Raw genomic sequence first — 7,006 nt, forward strand, 5'->3', positions numbered from 1 at the left:
AGGTCAAATCTCAATTCAGTTACAAGTCCAACCGTACACACCCAAGACTCAGTTATAAGATCTGGATCCGGATCCAACCCAAACCCAGCACTCAACCCATTCAACTCCAACCCCATATATTTCAATCATTTTCACTACCCACCACTGAAAAAAACTACCTACTCCACTAAACCCACTACCAATCACAATAAAACAAAGCCACATTCAACTATAAATGAGGCAGGGATTCGGTGAAAGAGGGGAACAGAAAAGAAAAAGAAAAATAAAAGAGGGAGAACATCCTGGGTTCTCACCTTTGGTCCCCCTCCTCCACAGCGCTAATCAAAGTAGCAAGGCTCGCTCTTTCTTTTCCTCTCTGCTTTGAGTTTGGTTGTATCCGCATTTCTAATCTGCTCCTAACTTTCCTTTTCCCTTTGAAGTTAAAAGAAAAAGGCCAAAACTATAACTTTACCAAGACCATTTTGATGCTACAACCAGTGTCGTTTAGTGATTTGATTTAAACTTTTAAACTTTTTGTTGTTCTTGGGTGGCTTTGTTTGATGTCGACGGTTGTAGGTGTATGCCGCTCTTTTCGCGATCGAGCTCTTTCCCGATGCTTCCACTGCTTCCCTTGTCTCTCCGATCCTGCTCGGAGATCATCGTTGGGTTTGAAAGTGACATTAGTGATGCTGCATCTGATATTCGTCGGCATTCTCTTTCTTTTCGATGATGGTTTGATTGAGAAAACGAGAAAAGGTGGCCTCAAACAAAGATAGCCTGCTTCGAGCAAAAATGGAAGCTTGATGTCTCTGTTGAAGGGAGTCAATCGGGTAGAAGTTTTCAAGGGAGTAATCCCTCGTCTTGAACAAAGTTGGTGATGGACTCGTATCCCCCTGGAACATCTGTTAGATCTTGCACTTGCTCCTATTGTAATGTTGAGCAGCCTCCACGAGCAAAACATTGCCATGATTGTGATAAATGTGTTCTTCAGTTTGATCATCATTGTGTATGGCTTGGAACATGTGTTGGCCGGGATAATCATTGCAAATTTTGGTGGTATATTTGTGTAGAGACAGCATTGTGCCTTTGGACTGGCATCTTGTACATTACGTTCCTGAAGGCCAATATTTCAAGGGCTTGGTGGAAGGGTGCCATCATGATTCTATTATTGGTCGCCTTGTCAATTTCCATATTATTTCTATTACTACTGCTTCTCTTTCACAGCTATCTTGTTCTGACAAATCAGACTACGTACGAACTCGTCATACGCAGGCGTATCCCGAATTCAATTAAATTTCAAACGATTATTAAAGGTAAATAATTCATATTGTATTTAAATTATTATTTAAATTATTATTTTTCGCGATTAAGACAACCGACAAATTATTTGGTACCGAAAGGATAGTACAAAGATGTTAATCATTTCTTGACTGTAGTCGACTCCCGAACCCGATATATTTATGGTAAAACGCAGATCAAATAAGATGGTGTTCGATCTACCTAAATGTTTTTAAAATGATTAGTGGCGAATCCAATTATTTAAGTTGAAGCCCAATTCCAGGCCCACTCGAAAGATGGACGCAACAGCTTGGCGACTCTACTAGGGACGAGTAAGTGAGTCAGACTAAGGTAATTTCTAGTTGTCTTTTTAATGAAAAGGATAAATTTAAATTTCAAGGTAACTTTTCGATCATTATTACTTACTTTTGATTATTTTTTCAAATAAATAGTTGTATTGACAGTTTCTTTCAATGATTTCAGCCTTTAAAGTTTTTTCCATCTAAGGCTCTATACCTGTTTTAAGTGGGGGTGAAAGAGACGCTATCATGGGAATTTATTCTCCGTATGGGCCTAGCAAGTAACCTTCGAGATTCATATACCCTATGCTTTCGTGTGAATTTATTATCCGTATGGGCATAAGGGAATGTTTCCTCTCGAGTTTAACTTAGTCCACATAAGCTTGTAATGGGCTTAGGACTAAGGGTTTGGTAAGCCCAAGGGGGCACCAGCAAGAACTCAGGTGCATTCTTTAGAACCTAAACCAGGAGACGAAAGTGAATTAGAGCCTATCCAAAACCTCATTTCAAACCCTAGGCTGCTTTGAGATTATTTTCTGCTTTATTTCTTGTTCAAAGCATGTGAACTAAAAATTTATGCGATTTAGACTGATTCAAATTTAACATGTGAGATAGAGATCATGTCCGAGTAAGAATACTAAGCATGTGGGGTAGAACTTTTTATTTTCATTATTGTTCTGATTATTATCCTTACCTCACTAACTATTTTCATGTTTGTGCTCTTTAATTTTATTTTCATCATTTGCATCATTTAAAAGAGGTGTTGATCCACCAAAAATGTGTTCGTTAAGCGTAAATAATTTGCATTAATAGACAAAGGGGTTATAATACAAGATATGAAAAGCTCAGAAGTCTGGCTATGGTCAGAAAATACTCAGAATAGACCGGGTTTACACTGAGCACACCAAAGTTAACTTTTTGAGATGACAAAAGTTACAGGGGCAGACGAAAAACAGTTACTGACATGGGAAGTCCCTTCAAAGACAACAAGAACAAGATGTCAAAGCGATAGCTGAAACTGGAGGACATTATTGACACATTCAAGAAACAAACATATAAACTTCGAATATTTCCTATCGACGGAAGGCTCCAAATGATGTTTTCGTTAGGGAACAGACTCAGCAGAGAGTGAAAACCAGAGATGCAACCATTCGAGACTTCTTGGGACATGTACAAAAAGTAGATCGTCACTTGCAGGGCTTAGCCAGAGCAGTCGGAGCGGTTCGATAGGGTGTTCAACCGATGACATATGGAGGTAGAAGACGAGTCAACTTGTCAGAAGCTCTTCGGGGTCTAGAAGACTTAGTGGTTTTTTGTCTATTAAGAAATAACACTTTTATCCACAATAAAGATTATTTACAGTAATAGACACATTTTTGGATCAGTGCCTCGAAACTTCATGCATAATGCATTCTTGCATATTTCACATTTTTTTCTTTTTATTTTCTTTTTTTCATTACATTAACTAACAAGAGATGTCTCATAAAAAATGATGAAAGCAATGACACTCCTGAAGCAGAAATTTACGCGTCTGAGGGTACATCAAAATGAGCCCCGACAGGCAAAACAATTAAAAGATGGAGAGCAAGTGCAGATGAAGACCCTAATCCAACTAGTGGGGCATCCTGATGAGGCCTTATTACATTTTGCGGCATCCTGTTTGAATTTGTTTTTGAACTTTCTCATATTTGGAAGCAACAATGCAACCCTTGGATTTCAACTTCACGACGAAGGATATCCAATTCAAAGCTCAACTTCACAACGAAGGAGCCATCAACGATTTCAACTTCACGATGAAGGATATCGTGCCCACAAGCAACAATGCAACACTTGGATTTCAACTTCACGATGAAGGATATCCAATTCAAAGCTCAACTTCACAATGAAGGAACCATCCACGATTTCATCTTCACGATGAAGGATATCGTTCCCACAAGCAACAATGCAACCCTTGGATTTCAACTTCACGACGAAGGATACCCAATTCAAAGCTCAACTTTATAATGAAGGAGCCATCCACGATTTCAACTTCACGATGAAGGATATCGTGCCTAACGGATCGACTTAAAGTCATCTGCAACAATATGGATTCATTCCCTAGCCCAGTGCAACATAATTCAAGGTGAGAAGGGTTATCTGTCATCAAAGACCTTCGAGTTTGATTACATTCAGCTCAAAGGCATATCCAACTTACATCATAACTCAAGGTGAGAAGGGTTATCTGTCAAGACCTTCGAGTTCGATTATACTAAGCTTAAAGGAACATCAAATTTACAGCATAGCTCAAGGCGAGAAGGGCTATCTGTTAACAAAGACCTTAGAGTTCGATTACACTCAGCTCAAAGGCACATCAAATTTACAACATAGCTCAAAGCGAGAAGGCTATCTATCAACAAAAGCAGTAGCATCTTTCTGGTTGAAGTCAAGATCTGGGACAATCTCTCAGCTTAGTACATCATAACTCAAGGTGAGAAGGGTTATCTATCTATGAGAACTTTCGAGCTCGATGACACATCAACCACATGGTGGAGTCAAGTAACTATTTTCCAGTCGAAGTTTTAAAACCAAGGTCTTTAAATAAGAAGGAGACCGAGGTTGACTACAAATTAGCAACGAGAAGCCATATTTCGACTCAAATTTTAAACTGCAGCTTCAATTCAAGATGAACTCGACTTCGCGATGGAGGAGTCATCCGTAACTCAATTTGACAGGGAGTTATTCTTAATTGAAATATCATAGTCAATTTTTGACCCCACCGAGCAAAAAATTGTGTCTTTTATCTTTGTCATATTTTTAGTTCCATGAAAAAGGTCAAAGAAGGACAGCTGTCGACATGCATTTTCGTCCGGCGTTAATTCATGTCATATAAATAATGAATAGTGTATATACTATACATATTATGTTGTAAATCATATAACATATATATATATATATATATATACAGACCCAAACAGCGGGTAGCCCGTTACAAGCAACCCACAATAGACCAAAATTACAAGCAATCCCCCAGCCCATTTACACGTGCAACAAACCCATTTGGAGCACCAGAAATAGTGGGCATGACTTGAACCGGTCTACTTCAGTCCGACCCGAACCAGTAGGCTAGGGTTTTCAACCCTAGTCCAGCTTCTCTCCACAAATGCCGCGCCGCAGTTCTAGCCCTCCAACAACCAGAGCTCCATGCCGGAGATTTTGGCACCCATCACCAATAATAACAAGCATGAGTGTTTTACTCAGATTCAAACACTAAAATATGACCTTTATTAATAAATGTAAAAATCAACACACGAATACAGAGGGGGAAATACACAAGCAAAATACGAGATAGAAATCAAAGTAAACTTTTTGTATTTTTAGAATGAAAAAGAGAATAAATAAGGTATTTTTCTTACTTTGTGCGCCTTCCTCTTGCTTGCATGTTCGTCTTTTTTTTCTTTCTATTCGAAAGAAAACCAAACGGCCAAGGATCCAAGGGGGTGGGTTTTCAAAATTTGTTTTCTAGATCTACGCTCCCCCGAGGTCGATTTTTGAAAACAAGTTGCATTTTTTAATAGTAGGGGAAAAGAGAAAAAGCAAAAAAAAGGTTCGCCACCAATGACCGACGACCGACGAGGCGACAGACCGTCGGAATCTAGAAAATGCGGTGGTGTGTTCTTCGTTCTTGAAGAACGTGAAGAACACATCATGAACAATTAAGAGAATTTTTAGGTGGGTGTTTTGATCTTTTTTTGGGCTAAATGAAAAATGAATTTGTGTTTGTGTAAGTTGGGCTTTATACCCAACCCGTGGAGAAACCGCTGACCCGACCCACCCACCCACCCTTTCAACCCGCATGTTTTTGTTATAGGGGGAAATTGTAGTTTCGGTCCCCTCGTTTTTTAAATCCTTAATTTAGCCCTTAAATCCGATTTTAACTTTGGTTTATTTTCAAATTTGGCTTCTTATTTTATTTCCTTTTCACTTTAATCCATTATTATTATATATATATAATTATATTTTTGTATTATATATATATATTAGTTTATTATTTTATTTTCTTTATATCTATTTTTATTTTCTTCTTGCTTTTATTTATTTATTTATTATGTATGTATTATTTTACTATTATTTTTCCTATGTTCTATTTATTTCATTTTTTCTTGTCTTTAATTTTTATTATTTTATTATTTTGTATATTTTATTTTGTATATGTTTTTATTATTTATTATTTTTATTTATGTTTATTTATTTTCTTTTTGTTTATTTTATTTACTTTTTATATTTATTTTATTAATATTATTTTTTCCTTTATCTTTCTTTACTCTTTTTATTTTATCTTCTTTATTTCATTTGTTTTTATTACTTTTTTTTATCTAACATATTTCTTGACTTTTTAAGGATGTTTTCAAATCAATCTAAGGTAAGTAATTTGGATCGCTATTTTACCTTTTAATTTAAACTTTCAATTTTCTTAATTAAAGACAATTGGAAATTACGTAGTACCGAAAGGGCAGTTTAAGGGTGCTAACCCTTCCTTGACTGTAACCGATTATCGAATCTGATATATCATTGGTAAGATGCAGATCGGGTAAGAAATAATGTATCCGATCAACCCATTTGTTTGAAAATAAATGATCGGTGGCGACTCCAAACTATTTTCCTAAGTCGAAGCCCAATTCTGGGCCCACCCGAAAGACAGTTCTGCCACTAGGTGCCCCTCTTTGCACATTCTTGTGTTAACAAGAATAGGGCAAAGACGAAAAAGATAACTAGTTTTTTGTCCGATTCTTTTTTGGTTTTGGAAACTTGATAATGTTTGATTTGGGGAACGACACTACTCATAGGTGATATAGAGGTCTGGTCGTCTAAGGGTGACATAGTTGTTGTGACATTAAGTCGATCAATTGGACACGATATCATTCTTTATGAAGTTGAAATCGTGGGTAACTCATTCGTTGTGAAGTTGAGTTGAACTGTAAAATCTTGAGCACGATATCCTTCGTCGTGAAGTTGAAATTATGGACGGCTCATTCGTTGTGAAGTTGAGCTTTGAATTGGATATCCTTCGTCGTGAAGTTAAAATCCAAGGGTTGCATTGCTGCTTGTGGGCATGATATCCTTCGTCGTGAAGTTGAAATTGTGGATGACTCTTTCGTTGTGAAGTTGAGCTTTGAATTGGATATCCTTCGTTGTGAAGTTGAAATCCAAGGGTTGTTTAACCAAATTGGTTTTGAGTTGGATATCCTTCATCGTGAAGTTGAAATCCAATCTTGAGTAAGTTTCACCAAATTGGCTTTGAGTTGGATATCATTCGTTGTGAAGTTGAAATCCAATCTCGAGTAAATTGTGTTGTTTCAAGTCCAATATCCTTCGTTGTGAAGCTGAAATTGACTTTGAATGAAACTGAAAAGTTGTTTGTTGAGTCCAATATCATTCGATGTGAAGTTGAAATTGACTCTGAATGAAACTGG

General features: G+C 37.1%; 1 pseudogene; it reads left to right on the forward strand.

Moving 5' to 3' along the window:
• Positions 1-473: 473 nt before the first annotated feature.
• Positions 474-1,300, forward strand: LOC120144182 (annotated as a pseudogene).
• The last annotated feature ends 5,706 nt before the right edge of the window (positions 1,301-7,006 follow it).

This window comes from Hibiscus syriacus, unplaced genomic scaffold (genome assembly GCF_006381635.1).
Source record: "Hibiscus syriacus cultivar Baekdansim isolate YM2019G1 unplaced genomic scaffold, ASM638163v2 tig00002317_pilon, whole genome shotgun sequence".
NCBI lineage: Eukaryota > Viridiplantae > Streptophyta > Magnoliopsida > Malvales > Malvaceae > Hibiscus > Hibiscus syriacus.